Consider the following 20,954-nt stretch of genomic DNA (forward strand, 5'->3'; position numbering starts at 1 on the left):
AACGGGCCTTATTTTGGGCTCGGGCTCGTTTGACTAACGAGCCGAGCTCGAGCCGGGCTTTTACCGAGCCGGGCCCGAGCCGAGCCCAAGCAGCTCGGCCCGTTGACAGCCCTAATGCCAATATTGCTATATACCAACCATTCTGTTATCTTTCGCTTGCATTCATCTATCTTGAATTCCAAGACTGAACAAGCAATGATACATGAATATAGAGAACCTTCACCAACAACTCCAACTTCTGCTTCACGAAACATCCTTAATTACAGATACTGAAATCAATAACCATAAATATCTGCAGGCAGCATATGTATTACATTTTTGATTCATATAGAAAGAATAATGCATCGATAGGATTCTTGGTAGCAACTCATTGCAAATTGACAATACAATAAGTATCCATTAACTCCACCAATTTATCTGCAATTGCTGATCAAGGTTTATGCATGACCAGATCTTCTTGTCACTGCTGCTATCTGCAGTTTTACAAACCATAATAATTAAAAAAATAGTATGCCAACAAAAAGGCCTTCTAGCTATTCTGGAGATCACTTCATCTGCGTAGTGCCTAATCAGAGATGGGTTGTCTACGATTCAGTCAAGATTTTCTATTCAATGTTGATCTGGATGGCAGATGCTCTTTCTTTACACTTGCAGCATATCACCTGCCATAGAAAGTGGAACAGTGGTGAGACTTCCTCCTAGATGTGGCTCTTGGAATTAAAGATGTTAGTTTCAGAACATTCAATACAAAATATTTCAACACATAAATATCAGTGTCAGCAAGGACTCAGTGATCATCATGGTAAACGATAAAAAAAGAAGAGCTGGAGCTGGAATCTACAAATGCATGTGTATTAACTGACATTTTTTTGCTAATTCATGTTGCACCTGGTGTTCATAGTGCTCCGACAGAATTAGTCCACAAAAAGACAATAGATGATAAAGTCACCAATCATAATAAATTAAATGAAAGTGAAAGTTCATCTGATGACCTCCAGACTAAGCAGAGTAGGTCTGGACTTTGTCAAACATATTTTGTCCAATCTCGATTCAAACATAAGACCTGATCCCCAACCACCTGTATTTTATTTTGGATTTCTTACAATTGAAGAGTAGGTTCTCATATAGGGCGTGATATATGGATTGAGGGTGATTCCACTAGTGTACAAAAGACTCCAGATAGATCCATCCTCTCCTTCATGATCTGCTGCACTTGGCTTCAACCTTTAATTGCTTTCGAGACTCCCACATTTATGGTGAAGCCAATCAGCTGCAGACTAGTTGCTGTAAGTGACGATCCTCTGATTCTCTGGGCTGGTGATGATATTCCTGTGCAGCTACCCTTGCTCCTTAATGGTGATGCTCGGCCTTTATTGTATATCATTGCTAGTTTCTTGAGATTCCATACCTCCTACTGTACCAAAGCCAAAGGCACTGTTTCTTCAAGCAGAAAAACAAAAAAAAAAAATGAAATACAGTGGACTATATTGATCCATACTGGACGTACCGTACCATAGTAGCACCAAACCAGTACATGGTATGAGAGGCATACTAAGTATCAGTACGTTGAACTGACCCCCCATATTGGGTGTATCAATACTGTATCAAGATGGTGCCCATACGTGGTCCGATATTGAGATTGAGAACCTTGATCCCTACAATTTCTCCTATTATGAGTTAATTGTAAGCTTGAATGTTCCAATACCAGTTTAATGAATTGGATGTGGATGATAAGTGTCCGATCAACCTGATATCATGTGCACCACTGAATGTAGTAAAACAATGTTTTTGCATGTACAAACTGAACATTATTTGGTGCAAGAAATATCGGAAGTCCTCAAGCTAATAAAAGTGAACTATGATACACACAGTAAGATTGGAAGAGGCACCCTGTTTTCTTTGTTTTTTTTTAATTTTATTTTTGTGCAAAATGAATGCTTCAGAAAAGACAAGATCTTTTTTGTCTTTCTTCAGCAAATAAGCTGCCACTTACTGGCAAAATATTTGATGTTACAAAAGTGATGATGCATTTGCATATCACTTTGTTTGGCATCAAATTAAGTACTTCTAAATTGCCAATAACGAAACTATAATAAATACTTAGAAAAGAATAAAAAAAAGGGAACAGAACAATATGCTTAGTAAACTGACGGAACATATATTACATGTTATAGCTCAAGCTGTCCAAAGCAGATGAGATGTAAATTTATCAACCTTCCTTTCATGTTTTATAAAGTTAATATTTATTTCTGTAATGTATTGAACAAGAAACTAATATTCTTTTGTAGTATAAAACAAAAATCATAACATTCTTTTTTCCTTGAAAACAAATAAATTTATTAGCATGAAAAGACAAACGAAAAATTATATGACACCAAAACCAGTTGTGAAAACCCACAAATGTCTAACTTCACTATCGAGAAGACTGCACAAGTTTGAAAGGATCTCAGTAGTTAAACGTTCCTAATTACTAGCCACTGTAGTTTTAAATTTATTGGCTATTCATTAGATAACACGTTAAATTAGTGATTGGGTTAACAAGCAATCTAACATAAGAAATAAAATCATGTTCAGATAGAAAAATAGAAGTAAATGGACTTCAAAAGAAATACTCGATAATCTTTTGGTGCTAGAATTAAGAGTTTTAAATACAGATTGTGCATTTCTCTCAAACTTGTAGTTGCCGATGAATCTTCAAATAGCACAAAAGAACATTCCAACTACTGCATACCATAAGGGGTTTGTCTGCAATAAATTTAGCATGGGCTGTAAAAAATATCATATGTATCCAATTAGCAATCACCTTGTTCACAAAATATATCTCATAAAATACACTAGGAATAGAATTGAACTCATTTCCTTAATGACCTTGTTATTTATTTATATTAAAAACAAATATAATCATAGAGACCACCAGAGAAAAGGCCATATAGTGTCATGCTTTACTCTTGTACCTCTGAAGTTTTGAGTTATTTATCTTTTAAAACATTTTGTAAGAAACTGACACATACCGCTTGAATTTAGGCAGTTTTGGCAACTACCACCAATACTGGCTGGGACTAATCAATTTCTGTCCTTCAGTCAGTTCAGACCGTAATTAACAAAGTTAACAGGACTTAATTTTGAGCTAAACTTAGTCCTGGGTGATATATTGAGACTCCAGAAAGCATTATGACAAGATTAAACTTTTAATATGTGTCTTTTGACTTGATTTGAAAGCAGATATGCATTGGGTCACCAGGTACCTAATCTATTTTTCTAACTGTTCCTTTTGCCCTCATTATTTTTCTTTAAATTCTGAGTTATTCTTTAACAGTTCTTTTAGTAGATTCTAACAGTTGTCAAACATTGAAACTCTATATGATGTACCCAATGGTTTCATACTATACAATGTAAAAATGATACTGATATGCTTGTCTCCCTTTTATTTATATGATTTTAATTTTTACCTTTTACTAATTTTTTAGGACCAATATTCAAACTAAAACTAGCTTAATTGCTGACACCCAAACTTATTTAGCCCAGCTGAAATGGAAAGAGATTCAAACCTTTCGATTATGCAAAGAATGGATACTGAACTAGATGCAGAAGTTAACGTATTAGATGCCTTGAAGCCATTAATCATCCATAGTACTTGAGGAGATGTTAATAAAGTCTAAAATTTAAATTGATTTATCTGCAAATATATTGGGATTTTTTGTTGAGATGATTGTGGTGGAACAAGATAGAGAAATCAGAGAAACACTCCTGCAACCCTACCTGCAAAACATAACAAACATAAATATAAAATAAACTCTCGCCATACCATGACTCTTAGCCAACTATCATGCAACAAGAAATTACATAATAAAAAGAAGCTCATATTTAGACATGGATGGAGCTAATAAATGATGCTCAATATTTGATAAGCTGCACTGTCTAAACATTCCAACAATCCAATAGAAGTGGGATGCAATGAACATCTGAACCAATAAACCAATAAATTATCTGATAATAATTACACGCACAAATATGTAGATATCTATTATCTATTCATAGAAATTTCACACATCAAAATATACACATGATACTCAGATTCTGCATGTCAATCTATACATACATACATATATATATATATATATATATATATATATATGCATCATATTTTGGCTTTAGATATATATTATTAATTTACAGTTAATTATAATTGATAATTTGTATAAAAGGCTTATCATTAATTTGATTAACCTATTAAAAATCACAATAAAAGAAATGATGTTGCACTTATTGATATTTCATCTATACAAGGTTAGGATAAAAAATTGTTGGAAAAACCATATATTCTAAAGTTATTATAAAATTATTAAATCTGCAATTATATATCAGAACTAAAATCGAAGACATGAGGAGAAACAAAAACTGAATCTGACTTGATTATCTTATCAGATTTGGATGTGGATTTTGCTTGGATCTAGCATGAACTTGACCTTTGTATGCCCCTAGGCATGGACTAAAAAAGTTTGACTAGTTTTAAATTCTGAAATAACTAAATAGTCACTTCTATCATCCTTAGATTTAACTGTGCTTACAAAAAATGCCATGCAAGTTTACAGTTTCATGACACACTTACACTAAACTTTGGTTTTGCAAATTACTTTAGAACTGTTATTCTTTCTTGCCATGTTTATCTAAATCAAGTGAATAGGCACCAATCTGCTTGCATCATCATGAATACAATCCCTTGAAAATTTGCAATAGCTATTGCCAAGCTATAAGAGTAATAAACCTTCTTTGATCAACATTGGTTTGTCAAAAACCAATCTGGTCCCTGAGGCAAACAAGTTATTTAATTAGTTTCTGAACAGGGATGAAGTTTGAACCACTCTTAGGATAAAACCGAAATGGTTCTTAGGCATTGGTACCAATGGAACTCATTTACATAATGTCCATTTAACAATGCAAAAAATGTTAGTACTCTGTCAATTCGTGAAGCAAAAAAAGAAAGAAAAGACAGAAGAAAATCGCACTCACGTAGTATGGATGAAAAATCAGCAACACGATAGAAGGATGCATAATGTACTCTAGAGCATTATCTTGTTTTGTTGCATATCAGTGTGGCAACACAAGCAGATACATAAAAGAAGGTAAAAAGCCAAGCTGAACCATCCCGAAGTACTGAGCTTTGATCTACCTTAAGGATGGATTTTGAAATGACGAATATAAAATTACAGAGCGTAGAATAGGATTTCAGGTTTGTCCGCATGGTGATGGACATCTGTCAATATTTTAGGGACCTTCAATGCTATAAATGTGGTTTCTAATTCCAAGTAGCAAATAATCAACACCACCATAGTACCTACACTTATAAGCTACCAACGCAAGCAACGTCAAACCCTCTATTGCCAACATATGTCAATCATGTGCCCACAATTATAATGCAACACCCCCCCCCCCCCCAACCAACTTTTATCTCTATCCTTGCTAGGTGTCGCAATTATGGTGATACATAAATAAGTAAACTATGATGCATAAGCTTCTTTTGTTAATTAACACTGCATGGTATGCCCACACCTCCTCTTGTTATTAACCATCTGCTACAAGGAAATAGTCTCTATCTCCCCTCTTGGACATTCAATAAAAAGATGAGCAGAAGTATCTTCATGTGCTGTGGGTCTCAATCTGTTCTGTATTAATTGTTTAATAAAATTAAATTTTTATATTTTCGACCTTTAATTAGATTCTTTTCTGCGCTATTTTTTGTTTCATCTAATAACGCTAGTTTTAATTGTTTTTATAGTCTAGCAAAATGCTTACTATCAAGACATGTCTTTTGTATAGAATGATCTTACATCAAATTGAGTCTCAAAACAAATCTAGTTTCCATTCTGAAGCAATTAAAATTGCAGAAATCCGATAACGAAAAAGAAAAATGTTCTCATTGTGTGTTCTATAGCGGTCATTTTGTCTTGATGTTACATATATTTCTTTATTGGTGTGTGTTATGTTCCAAAATGGTACAATATGATATTCAGATTGTCTTGAAGGGCAGCCTCAAACCTTCAATTCCTTCCACACACACACACACAAAAAAAAAACGCAACATACATTGCCTTTTGCTTGACCATTTTTTATACAGATTCACAAATTTGACCCACAAGTTACTGAATTTGAGTCCTCATGGGACTCTCAACGAAGACAGAAACAAATCCCTTGTAAAATTTCCAAACAAGCCATTTATTGAGTCCAAACAAACCATGAGCGTTGTAGCATTACTATTCATCTACAGTGATGTGAACTGTAAATGATCCCTTCACTTACTTAACTTGACTCCTTTTAGACCTAAAATTAGGGATTTAAAGATCATATACTACAACCTTGATTGGCTGTCATTGGCCTCTGAACAATTTTTTCAAAAACCCTAATGATTCCAATCCAAGGCCTGCAATTAAGGGACTTTAAATCAGCATTATTTCAGGTTATTGAATGTGTTGCAATATACTCCCCATCATTCCCTTCCACTAGGTGGATTTGGTCCCTGAGGTCTTCTTGACGACTTCTATCCTAATACTCTACCATTGGATATTCAATATTTATTGTTTAAGACCAACGCCAGACTCCCTCATGATTAAAAAATTTGATAGCTGATGCATTACCTCTCCTTCTATAGTCATGCACCATTTGATTGATCACAATGAAGCAAACAACAAGATTATTCAAATCCAGCTTGAGTGAATTCTCGGGATAATGATTGGCAGCAATAACTGACTTCATGGCAATGACATGATTTGAGGATGTGCTTTCCTCATGTGAATCTTCATAATTTTTATCTTCTTTAATCAAGATATTATATGGATCCTCAACTGCTGGGTTCCTGATTGATAATCTGCAATTTCAGAATCCTTGCATGATGGATTTTTATCATATGCCCTTCATATGGAAAAGCTTCGATTCTCGGCTCTTCATACAATGATTCTTTAGCTTCTTCATCTTATGACTCTCAATCTGTAGTTTAGCTTTAGAGAGCTTTTCAAATGCCTAAGCTGCTGCAATTGCTTGCAATGGAGCACGTATTGATGTCGCATCATTATCGATAGATGTCAATTTAGTGTCTAGATGTCCAAAGATTTCCTTCTTATATTTGACATGTTGATGAAGAATATCGATGTCGAAAGAGTTGTTTAATAACATGATAACAAAAGAAGTAACAATGGAGGGAGTAGAAAGAAGATCCAACAAAATAAAGGAAAAACATAATAGGATTCTTTAGTTTGGTACCAAATTTTGATGTAGCCCAAGTCCCAAAACCTTCAATTCCTTTCACAAGAAAAATCAGCATACACTGCCTTTTGCTTAACCCTCTTTAATTTCCTTGCTTCCCTAGGGGATAGAACCAGCTCCGGACATTGAGCAAGGTTGGGCATTGGGTTAGATATTGGCTACCAAGAATCAGCCAGCTAGAGGAGGCCAAAGGCTATCTTGTTTCAGAAGCATTTGCCACTGAAGACCAGTCCCTCCCATCCAATGGATGCTCCTCTTTCTGAATATCACCTCTAGCCGAACTCTGTTCCTCCGCTCCAGTCAATGCTTCCCCTCCACCATATATATCCTATTGGCCAATGAAGATTCACACAATCTTGACCCACAAGTTACTGAATTTGACTCCTTTTGAACTCTCTACAAAGATAGAAACAAACAAGCCAATTATTGACTCCTAACACACACAAGTACTGAAGCATCATTACTCATACTATAATAATATGAACGATATCCAACCCCTTCATTTACCTAATCTGTCTCCTTGTAGACCTCCTGAAATTAGGGACTTAAAGATCTTATAACACAATCTTGATGGGCCATTATTGAACTCCAAACCAAGATATGTCATATCGTACTGAATTGGATGGTATGGAGTGCACTATATCGTACCAGTTCAGTACCGGTACGCAGTATAAAAACGTATGGACACTCAATATGCCGAACTAGCCTCCATACCAAATGTACCGATGCAATAACAGGGTGGCACCGGTACGGAGCCTAGTACCGAGACAACATACCTTACTCCAAACAAATTAGAAAATCTAAAAATTCCAATTTAAAAAACTTGCAATTAGGAACTTCGAATTAGAAAATTTCATGTTGTTGAACATGTTGTAAATTTAGTCTGCATCACACCCTCTGCCTCACCATGCTATCTTGTGACCTTTGGATGAGCCCAAGTCCATAGAAGAGAAGAAGGTGATCGATGATCAGATGACTGGGATGAGAATGAGGAGGAGAAGGGCACATCAGCAGCTGGTCACAGCTAGCAGCAAAGAGGGAGGAAGCAAGTATCAATGTGTGGCATGTGCAAGAAGAATGACGAAGCTAAGAATGAAGAAGTAGAAGGGATATTCATGGACCTAGGCCAATTAAAAGGTCAACAAGTCGAATGTGGGTTAGCAAGGTTGCCTGTGGGTTGAAGTTGGGTCAAGCATCCCTGAGTCCCGCTAGCATGGCGGGTTGGGTTTGGAACATGCCTACAAAACCTTGATAAATGAGCTGAACCCTACTTGAACCCAACCTAACCCACCTATTGCCATCCTTACTTACAATACAATACCACAAACATGATATTATAAAATAATATCATTTTTTTTAATTTGATAAACATGGATGTTGATGTTAGTTGATATGTTGAAGTTTTATTTGGCAAAATAGTAAAATATTCAACATATGCTTATTGCAACAAACATAAGTTTGTAGTATGGTATGGTATACAAAATTTATTTAAGGTGAGTTAGATATAATGTTTTGAGTGCCACACATCAACTTCACACTAGAAAACAAGTCTATATTAGGGGAAAAGGCAAAACAAATATCTTAGTGCATATTTTAGAAATGTTGTGCTGTGGTGCATCACAAGGATCAACAAGTACAGATACATATATCATTATGGCCCCTATCTGGCATGATATGTGACACCTTAATCCTTGAGTTCATAAGATTACTATGCACAATTTGAAGATTATTCCACAAAGACTTCGTAAGAAAGTCCTTGAGAAAAGCAAATATTTATTTGTATCTAATTTAGGATTTATCAATTCCAATCCACCAATGCAAGCAACAATCTCATAAATGAAAATCTTATAACGGAAGAAGATGAAAAGTACAATCCTTGATCGCTAGCTCATGAATGGATCCTCTTTTTTTTTTTTAAGGAGGGAGGAGGGGGGTCAGCTAAAAGTGGACATATAAATCAAGCAAACAAAATTATCTTCCTTAAAATTTAACATCTGTCTCTTTTTATCTACAATAAGCCAAGGCAACTCATAATCTCGTTATCATTGATGTCAACAGATGCAGCCAATACATGCAAAAGTACCCAGCCACATTACACTCTATTCTGCATGGTTGATATCCATGAAACAACCTAGAGTCAGGCTTTGGACATCCCTCTAAATGGTTGTTAGCAGGCTTAGCCAGACAACAAGAATAATCATGTTGATTCAGGAACTCTAAGCACACATAGTGTGTTTTCCTCAGCTTCCTCAGGGGAAAGGTTTTCTGAAGCAGAATATCTTTCAGTGTTTATTTTTAATATTGAAGGCTACATCAATATTGAGGACATTCCAATTATTTAGATTCATGCTCTGACCATCATACCTGACAACTATGACATCTCACTTGTAATTATGACTGAGATATCAATGATATTGGCAATATACCATAAAGCAACATTGCCAGACCTTCCCAAAGTCACTCAACTTTCCTTTTGTTCCTACCCTTCCCAGTCCTCTATAAACTGGCATCAATTAGAGCACATCAAAGCTTGATATTGCTGATATTGTAACATGAATATGAAGAATAGTAATCCTCAAAAGGATCTTTTGGCAGAATCAATCCTCAGATTGTAAAGTTCCAGACTGCTTGGCACATGCACAATCAAAAAGTGCATGACTTGCATCATTATTAGCAACCATGTATCTGTTGTAGTTGTTATTGCACATTTAATTGATTTCCTCAACCATCTATAATGATCCTCTTATGCATAGCTTTCCAAAACCTTTTGGTAGAGAGAGTTTTAGTTAATTTCCAGTAATTATCCCAATGAGTAGCTTGGTTCTTCTTTCATTTCATGTATCATGCCCACTTTACACCAGAAGCTTTTTGTTCCTTAGACAGTTTAGCCTACCCTTTGTGTCACTCCTCTTATTGTTCTCAACCATTTGATCTTTACATGATTACATTTATAGCCATCATGCAGTTTGCATCTTAGGTGGCTTGATTAAACCTGACTGAAACACAATAATCAGAGGACATATATGAATCATATATATACATATATATATAATTAGATCACTCTGAATCACAAATTCATTAACTATTTAGGCAATTGAGATAGAAGTAGGTAATCTCTTCAAATTTATGTGTGAAAAAAGGTAGAGGGTGACTCAGCAAGGAAGGTAACTAGAGTGGGACTAATGGAGGATTAAAACATGTTCTCCTGAAAATAGCGGCTCATGCCATGCCTTTGACTTTCTTGTTTCTCCAATCCCGCATTTTTGCATCATAATTCATGAGCCTACCAAGAACTACTTCCTTGGGAGTGAAATAATAGAGCATTTACACTTTGACATAGCAATAATGGCCAATGTATATGCACTCAATGCTTTTATTTTCAAACTTCTTTCTTGATGTGCGTAAACACTAAACCTAAGCACAATAATGAACCACCAAATTTTCCAACTGCTCCATGAGTGAGATCTAGATCAGAATTCTTGGGAGTATCCTATTCTTGAAGTATGTTCCTTGTCTCAATCATCATTTTCCAGTTCACTGCATAGTCCTCCTAATATAGTTAGCTAGTATTTTTAATAAACAATTCTATAAAAAAGGTCATCAAAATACAAATACATGGAAAAATACTCAGCTACTTCATCAATCTCCAGGCCACCATATTTCAACAGCATGTTAATTCCAGAAATAACTCAGATTAATTATATATAACATTCAAAGTCTCAGATTTTTCTCTTACAATTTATGCACAAAGTTACTGGTCTTTTTTGATTTATTATTCAAATACCTTTTATATCCCATGAAGTGACATTTCAACTAATGTAGATTCGCATGAAAGATTCTTTTGGCTCTTATAAACAGTTGGCAAGGAATATCTTCTTGACTTTTATGAAGCATCCTGCATAAGAGCCCATTCACTCTTCTACAGCTAGAATGCCTATTTAATGACACAATTTTGAACCAAAATGAGGTGGTTGAATTCATTAGTTACCATAAAATATGGCTATAAATTATGGAAAAATATTTGAGTTAGGCAAACATGAATATTTGGTCATGAATCAGGTACCAGCAGATAAGTTTAGTTAATAAATTGTAAAAAACATCACTTGAGCATGCACCCAAAGCTCAGAAAGTGGGGCAGATAAGGGAGCAAACACAGTAAATTTTTCAAAACTTGGTAATAGGGATTGCAGAATCTTTGGGGCTCCTTTGTTGTTCAAGAAACCCAAAGCAACAGGACAATGAAAAAAAATCAGGGGCAATTTAGATTAGGATAAAAGGCAGCACTTTCAGAAAAGTAAACCAGATCAACTAAAGGTATATTATTTTATTTATCACAATCCAAACATTTTGAAAGCAATTTGATCAATAATCAAAATGAAGATGAAGCAATGAGCGAGAAAAGAATAAATCATAATTTATACAGGAACTTGTTTATGTCATACCTTAGTGCCTTTCTTTAGACAAGGAAATTAGAAGATGGTGGATTGATTCAGGGTCAAATCACCATATCTCTTGTTCCAAAGATCTCTTCAAAAACTAAAAGAAGTTCAGAACTGGTGAAAAGATTTATCTAGGAAAAGGCACCCATTTAAATGAATTGGGTGCAAAAACATGCTATGCAAATTGTCTTTTTTTTTTTTTGAGGACATAAAAAATTGTTTTAACTAATTATATTCTATGCCTAACATGAAGAAAACTATTACTTCCATACTTGCCTTTTTTGAAAGGGTTTTGATGTATATTTTTCGATCAGGAAAAGAATCCAATGAAAAGATGGTTGTCATTATGCTTGGGGTCAACTTGACAGTGGTTGCGATTTTTTTTCCTGCTTGTTTTGGTTAATCATTATAGCTATGTGTCTTTTATGCTTACACTGATTCTGCTAGGATTTTTGGTTCTTAGAGTGGGGTATTAGGCTTGGAAAACTGGTAGGATAAATAAAAAATGTTGCCTTGTAAAGGTTCAATATCATATAGATTATATAGAAAGCTGAATTTTAAAACACATGAACATTGTTATTGAGAAAAATGATCAGACCTCCTTTTCCTTAAGGGCTTAGAGTAAATGATTAGCTAGATCTTGTTCAATCCGATATTTGTGAACCTCTTCATGTGAAAACAGAGAAATATGTAATATTTCTTACATTTATTGATGATCTTCCACTTCTGATTATATGGACTGAATTAGTAAAGAATCGAAATATTTATTATTATTTAAGGAATATGAAACAGTAAAAGACTGACCAGGAAAGCAATGAAGTTCTTAAAACTACTATAGGCGGTGAATTTGATTTTATAAAATTTGAACAAATTTGCAAGATAAAAGAAAAGGTACACAAAACAATTTTGATTATACAACACAACATCTAGAGGTGCAAGAGGACTCTTTTAGGCATGACTGGATGAACTTTAGCAATGCTAGCTTCCTTTAAATTTTCTAGGTTGCAGCATTACATCCAGCAACTTACACCTTAAATAGGATCCCTACCAAATCTATTATTTAGCTCCTTATAAATTATAGACAAGAAAGAAGGCCGACTTAAGTAACTTGAGAAAATGAGGACATTTGCCTATATGTTTTATCAAACCACTTAGAAATTAGCTAGGCCTAAGTGTAAAAAACATCTCCCTAGAATATGTAGTAAGGTTCAAAACAGTATGGGCTTTTATGATGAGCAAGAGGGCTAGACAGAAAGCAGAGATTCAATATTCCCGGAAGATCCTCATTAGAATGATCAGCTAGTCATGAAAGACCCTCTAGAAGTAATAGCGGAAATAAATTCATCTGAATTGAAAGATAAAAATTAACAATCTAAATCAATTATTTCATATAAAAAAAAAGACCAGGAGAATCTCCACCATATGTATCATTATTATGTTCATCTGCAGAAAGAATTAGAAGATTCAACCAATTTAGATGATTTTGATGAATGAAGAAATTGAACCCTCTAAGGAAAACCAAGTATGGGGAATTGAGTGATTTGCCAAAAAGTAGAAGAACCATAGGCTGCAAATGGGTATTAAGGGTGGAATTTGATCTGGTGATTCACTAATGGTTTCACTCAACAACAGGGTATAGAGTTGCAAGCACTTACTCTCCAACAGCAAAATACATAAAGGCATCTATTAACTAATTTTGGCTTTTCATATTTTATATTTTAAAGAAATGAAGTAAAAACTGCTCTTCTTAAGGTTAAATGAAATGAACCAATCTATATGGGACAAGTCAAGGGTTTTATGAAAGTACAAAAAAATATGAAATATATAGCAAGGTTCACCAAATAGGTACCGGGGTCCATCCTGGTTGGCATCCGGCACAGTATTGTATAAGTCCATACCATGCCATTCTGAGATGTACCAACAGAGCTATTTTTTTTTTTGCCAATTTCAAATTGAAGTTAGCAAATGATTTGCCAACTTCAATTTGACTTAATCAGCAAAAAACTTGGGCCTATTTATTTTTGCCTATTCCAATTTGGAATCGGAAAAAATATATAAGGGTCCCTTGTTTAGAAACGAAACAAAGAATCCCCTATTCTAAACTTCCCCTCTCTCTATCTCTTCCTCTCTCTCCTTCTCCCTCTCCCTCCATAGGTGCGATAAAGCTTATGTTCTGAATAGAACGAATGAATCATGCCGGTATCCGATAGATCGAGTTTAGTATATCCCGAACTGGCTGGTTTGACACAATTCAATAAACCATACTATATAGATTTAAGAATTCCTTATGCGGTTTAAAACATCAATGTTATTTAACATTGTAAAGTTAGGATTTATGGTAAATAGGTTAAATCATCATGTATATTACAAACAATGGAAATCATCTTACAACATTCTTTTCTTCTAGTAGGAAATAATTTAGAGATGACAACAAAATATTAAATATGGCTAAGCTCTCGATATGAGATAAGAGACATGAGAGAAGCATCCTCTGCTTTGGGCATAGAAATCATCAGAAAACTCAAGTGCTTTGTGTAAATCAAGGATGAGATCTTGATTACATACTTTGATTGAGAAAGATTTGCAGTTAACTAATAAATACTGTCTAATTTAAGAGACTAATAAATGCTGCTAGGTTCTTTCACGACAAAAGTTCGTCACCTTCTTCGTCAAATTACGGAGCGAAATGAATCGCACATGAACACACTTGATTCATCTAGGAGAGAATTCCATAAATGCTTGAAATCATAGAAGAGAAACTATAATTCTCGTAAGCATTGGCCTATGGGTGAATCCAGCTACAACCGGAACTTTATAATAGATTTTCATGATTTAAACCAACATGAATCCTGTAATAAATAGAAACCCAAACCAAATGCTAAGTACGAAGAACCCATAGACCAACTTAGTGAATGTTTGGCGACGAGGGATAGGCGTACCTTCGCTGTGGTGAGGAGCTCTCGAATCGAACTGCTCCCCGGAGTGAAAAAGGAGAGGAGGCCGGGTGGGGAGGGGGCGTGCCAACTAGGTGCAAGTGTAGGTTGCGTCACCCCAATGGAGTTTGGTCCAACTTATAGAACCAAATATGATTCATTCTGACTCCTCTTCGAAAAAGAGTGAAATACCAAGCTCTCCTCCTTAGCAGTCAAGCAGGGTGCTAGTTTCTCGGGCGACGCCTCCCTGCTCAGAGAAAGATTTCATCCCTTGGTAGTTAAGATGGGGTGAAAACTACAACTAATGCTCTTTCTCCGTCGTCGAACCGAGGGGGTTGGGGGAGAAACGTTCCATAAATGGAAGAGGAGTTCAGGTATTGAATGCCATCTCTAAGGAAGGGTATTCAATACCGGATAAGAGATAAGGTCTCGCCGTTTGAGAACCCCTCTTTCACCTTAGTGAAAGGAAGCAGTTGTTTAAGAAATTCCTACTTTCAGCGTGTTAGACATGCAAATATTTGCGAGACTCAATGGATTAGCTGGTTGGGTTGGTTCCAATTTTAGACCAGGTATTTGTTAGGGTCTGAAATTGAAGAGCCTGGGGCCCTGGACATAGCTTTTTTTAATGAAAAAGTTGCATTTTAAATCTATTCTATTTTTGTTTTTATAGTTCAGCACTTCTTAAATTTCTTAAATTAATACAACTTTTGCAAAAATGACCAAGTAAATAAAATTGGATCAAATTTGTAAAAACAAAAAGAAAGGGTAGAAAATGCAAAATCAGTTTTTGGTAAAAAAATACATATATTTCCCCGCCTACTTAGCTGTAGGTAAATAGGTTGTGTTGCTATAGGAGTTTTCATTACACATGGGACTTTGTACGTAGATGTTTAAAGGTAGCAATTTATAATCGGTTTTGTCGATCCAACCCACGAACGAATGTACTTTAAGAAAATTTGGATTTGACATAAACGAATTTAGATCATAAACATGTTAACTTGTCTAAACTTATTTATTAAATAAATTAGATTCAAATTTAAACTTTTGACTCATTGAATCTATTTTAACCCGTTTAATAAGAATCGGTTTATGACTTGCCATATTTAATCTGTTTAAAATCTGTTTAATCTATTTAAAATTTACTTAACCTATTTTTAAGTTGCTTAACTCGTCCCGCATAATCTATTTAATCTGTTCAAATTCATTTAATCTATTGAAAACATGTTTAAACCTATTTAACCCATGTAACCTGATTGACCTCTCTAATAAATGAATTATATGGGTAGAGTTGGATTACTTATTTAATAAATAGGTTGGATTTAGATATAAAAATTTATACCATTCAATAAATAGATTGGGTTTGAGTTAATGAATTTTGAACACGACCCAACTGCTACCTTTATAGATACCTTCAAAAACATGGTGAGATGCTCATTGGTCTTGTTTATTCAACCAATGCAAATCGATATTGTTACGCCCCAAATTCGAATCATGACACGGCCGTGCTATTTCAATCTTATGCACACAATAACATGAAGCCACTTAAAATTTCATAATGAAAATAAATAGTTTCATTTACTAATGTCATAACATTGTTCGTGAAGTTGGAACAGTACAGAGCTTCTAAAATTTAATTATTACATAATATTTTCAGTTACCCCAACCCTGAATAACACCAAGCTCCCTGCTCCTAGTAGTTTTATTCATCTGTAGAAAAAAATAGATGAAAAGATATGAGCTACACAGCTCAGTAAGTAACCAAGTACTATCTTATTGGATCAAGTACAATTATGCCAATGCAGTGATTAAAAAGCCATCAGTTGTAGCAAAATAAAACATTTTATAGATGATATACGCAAATCAGATAATAAAGCAATGCATGTTCCATCCATGAAAGTTCATAATCATGATAATGCAAGTCATATTGAAATATTGCCATTTATCCATACTTTATAAAATATACTCCTAGACGAATGTGCTGCTATGGTCACTATAATTCCGTAACAGGGCCTGTTAATCTTAGTCGACTAATTCTGTTATTCGTTACCAACTTTAACCTGTTGGCAAAGGGCCTGTTATTCTTTGGATGCTAGCTCCATGGTGTCGACTGGCCTCTATTTCTAAAGGTGGTCATAGCTATCTGAGAGTTCATAAATCATATTCTTTTTTTTTTATAAATCATAATCATCATAAATAGGTTGGAAAATGATAAATGGCATCATATAATTTAAAATGCATAAACATATCTCAAATATCATTTTTCATGCAGTCTAACATAATCATAATTTCATAACTCATACACCATCAAATATTCATGAAGAATGCTCTTTAATCAAATTCATGAATCACATGCAATCATATACTTGATCCTAATTTTGAAAAAAATATATCATAACCAATACATTTTCATAATTGTAAATAAACAGTAATTTAAAAACTTTAAGATCAGTGCCAAGGTTACTTACAGCAATTTGCTTTCCAATTTCTTACGTCCGGGTGACAAATTCTTGATCACCTAAATAAATCACATAGGGGTCACATTATTCTCTATTTATTTCATAATTTTTAAATTTATCATAACATGAATTTACTTGCTTGGATCTCAAGTCCAATTTACTTAATTTTGAGCCCTTGGCCTCGATTTAGAACCAGATTGGGTTCACGTAGGTCAATTGGGTCTTTAATTTAGTTAAACTGGTTTTGAATTGGGCTTGATTCTGTTGCCCAGTAGATACAACCCAAGAGGGGGGGGGGGTGAATTGGGTCTTTTAAAACTTTTAACCTACTTCTAAAAGTTTTTGATTAATTATGCTAAGTTGTATAGATGCACAGTGAAAGTTAAACTTAGCAACAGTTTGATGTATAGAATGTGACTTGATTGAATATGCTTGCTACTAAAGAATTCGCTGATAATAGTTAAGCATGCAATTTATCTAAGTGAGTAAGTGTGTACGTTAGACAATAACAAGAAGCATTACAAACACAACAAACATATAGTGGTTCGGTGCACCCCAGCACCTACATCCACTCCCCAAGACCTCTTGGAAATTTCACTATAATCCTACAGATTACAGCCGGTTGTTTTACAAGCTCACAACCCAACTTGTTGTTTTACGAGCTCACAACGAACTCGGTCGGTTTTCCCAGGCTCACCGACTAGAACCACCCCGATTGTTTTTCCGGGATCACAATCGAACCCTTACACACGTTGGTTTTACACTCGGCTCACCAACCAACCTCACACCGTTGGTTTTTCCTTTGGCTTACCAACAAACCTTAATCCCTTGATTCAATCCCTTGATTGAATCAAGTTACAGGATATTAAAACAAAGTGTAAAACAAATCAAAGCTTCTTAAATAAGCAAATATAACAATATAAACAAAGAGAGTAAAGAGAAGCCCTCAAACGAGTTTTGAAGATGAAGGAGCTCGGCTTCTTCTTTACTTGACCCTCTTCTGATTTGGCACGAAGTAGAGGATTTCCGAGGCAGCACACGGATGAAGAGGAAGCTTTGGGATTCACTTGGATGCTCTTCTTCTCTCTATTTCGCTTTGGATGGCCCTTTTGTGCTTATGGAGGATTTTCCTTGTAATCTCTTTGAGATCTCTTCTCTAAATGTTCTCTCCCACTTCCATACCTTCTCTCCTAGCTCTCCTCTTGATTTTATAGCTTTTGGTGGCGTGGAAACAAAAACTAGCCGTTAGAGACAAAAATAGAGCCGTTATGACCCGTCTGCACATTCTGACAATGTATCCGTTGGGCTCGGAGTCGACTCGCGCGATCTGGAGTCAACTCGGCTGTAGCAGGAGTCGACTCATGTTTTTCTGGAGTCGGCTCGGCAACTGTTCCAGATTTGAATTGAAGTGGTCTTCTCGACTGGGAGTCGACTCGTCTTGACCCAGAGTCGACTCGCCAACTTCTGGAGCTGACTTGGCTTTCTCGGAGTCGGCTCATCCCATGAAGTCCGTGGACGTATTTTTGAATTTGGTCCACTCGAGTCGACTCGACTGTCCTGGGAGTCGACTCGGCGCTCAGAGCCCGAACTCCCTATCTTCTGTCTTTTGGCTCGTCCAGTCTTGGAGTCGACTCGAGCTTCCTCGGAGTCGACTCGGCTCTCAGTTTCCGAAACTTGGTCTTCTGCCCTTTTGATGTGAAGCTGCCTTGGAGTCGACTCTAGTTGTCTGGGAGTCGACTCGAATCTCAGAGGCAGTAACTTGGTCTTCTGTCTTCTTTGTGGTCGCGGAGTCTCGGAGTCGACTCGCGTAATGCGGGAGTCGACTCGAATCTCAGAGTCCAGAATCTGCCCTCTGACTTTTTCTTTGTGTATTGCTGAGAGTCGACTCTTGCTGTCTTTGGAGTCGACCTGCCAACCATCGGAGTCGACTCGCGTTCCACTGGAGTCGACTCGAATCTCAGACCCGAAAACTGCTCTCTGACTTTTTCTTTGTATTCCTCTTGGAATCGACTCTTACTACCCTGGAGTCGACTCGGTGAACATCGGAGTCGACTCGCACACTTCGGGAGTCGACTCGTTGACAGGTTCTGAGTTGAAGCTTTCTGTTCGTCTGTCTGTTCCCAGTCGGAGTCGACTCGTACTGATCCGGAGTCGACTCGAGCTCGTGCCAGTGAACTTGATACGCTTGGAGTCTACTCGTGATACTCTGGAGTCGACTCGAGTCTCAGACTTTGGTTCAAGCTGACTTCTTAACTTATCCAAAAATTATGAACCAAGTCTTGAGACACTTAGACAAGATTTTCACTGAAACACTTAATTGAATTCATTAGTAAACAAAAAATATACTCAAATGCTTTGAGCTCATCAAAATCAAATAGGGTTTTAATCAATCACTCCACAATCTCCCCCTTTTTGATGATGACAAAACATTGAGTATATGTAAAGTAAATTGCACAATAAACAATCAAATAAAATCCATAAATGAATTCAAATGTCTGGTAATTCAATTTATCCAAGCTTGAAAGGAGTGAAACAATAAATTTCGGAGTTAAAGCTCCCCCTTTCATTTGGAATTATATAAGCCTTCATATCATGCATTCAATTATTTGGCTTATATATAATTAATGATTTAGCTTTCTTAAAATTTCAGATTCTCCCCCTCAACATATGCATTCTACTTTGTTTTGATTCTTTGAATTTTCTTTTAATGCTTTGAAGTTTTTGAACTGAAATTTTGGTTTTTAGAGGAAAAATCTGTCAATTTGTTCTTGAGTAGGATTCAGCTAATCTCCGAATATCCCTTGAATAGATTCTGGAGATTACTCCATTAGGAGCTCCAAAAGAGAGATAATGAGCCTCGAGGTACCGAATCCACTTAGAACAAATTTGTGTGTTTTAAGAGTTTATCTTTTTATTGATTTCCATTGATTCCTTTTACATATTTTATACATATTTTTCCTTTTACATATTTTATACATATTTCTCCCCCTTTTACATATTTTATACATATTTCTCCCCCTTTTTGTCATCATCAAAAAGATTGTGAAACATTAAGCACAAAGATAAGAATACTCAAATATTGTACTCTGATTTGCATGTCAAATTATTGCAAGGATATGAATCATATAACTCAAGGCAATAACGTTAGAATAAGATTAATGAGCATAGATCAGAGCCAATTAAGATAATTTCAGAGCAGAACACATCGAATGTGATTCCAAAGATAGTTTTCAAATCAAGTGTAGGTGGAATCTTTCTTAAGTTAATTCAAGAAGTACCACGAATGATATTCAAAGAAAGCACGAATGGAAATCTAACCTCTCTTCAATAATAAGTATGAAAGCTTGTTCATTTAAGAACTTTTGCCCAAAATATTAAGTATTTTATCAACATGAGAGCAATTTAATTAATTTTCAGAGTATAAGATCAAAACTTATATACTTGAAAAACATATCATCATGTTGGATCATTAATTCTTAATGACTTCAAAGTTCTTTTATGATAATAAGAGCATTGGGGCACAAATACCAAAATATGGATTCATGCAATTTTTGATACATCTTAGAGCTCTTTTAAAGACTTTCTTTTATTCCTTTAGAAAATAAGCACAATTTGGTACATATAATAATGAATTGGCATAAAAATTGAAGTTCTAAAGAACAAGCCAATAAGAACTCATTAGTAAATTCCAAAAATAGGTTTTCTAAGAGATACTCAAGAACATTCAACACATTATTCTCTCCTTTTGTCATTAAGTTAGAAGCTCTTAAGATCAACTGTTTGAATTGCAATTTGGTTCATGATTTATGCATAAGATATATTAACCAAATAACAAGCCTCAAGGTGTATCATAAAGATTTTCAGATTTA

At 35.3% G+C, this 20,954-nt stretch overlaps 1 long non-coding RNA gene across 8 annotated transcripts; it reads right to left on the reverse strand.

Moving 5' to 3' along the window:
* Positions 1 to 328: 328 nt before the first annotated feature.
* On the reverse strand, positions 329 to 15,103 carry LOC120106047 (uncharacterized). 8 transcript variants are annotated; one of them, XR_016398485.1, is made up of 6 exons: positions 14,636 to 15,103; positions 11,700 to 11,784; positions 7,255 to 7,653; positions 1,508 to 3,759; positions 993 to 1,414; positions 329 to 662 (listed from the first exon to the last, which is right to left on the reverse strand). It is a non-coding gene; the product is annotated as an uncharacterized LOC120106047 (long non-coding RNA). The 8 variants fall into 8 exon arrangements; XR_015973531.2 differs by having other exon boundaries at positions 11,700 to 11,793; XR_015973533.2 differs by lacking the exon at positions 11,700 to 11,784.
* Between the last annotated feature and the right edge of the window lie 5,851 nt (positions 15,104 to 20,954).

This window comes from Phoenix dactylifera, chromosome 15 (genome assembly GCF_051530095.1).
Source record: "Phoenix dactylifera cultivar Ajwa chromosome 15, Ajwa_hap1_PhDact_Kaust_v1.1, whole genome shotgun sequence".
NCBI classification, from domain to species: domain Eukaryota; kingdom Viridiplantae; phylum Streptophyta; class Magnoliopsida; order Arecales; family Arecaceae; genus Phoenix; species Phoenix dactylifera.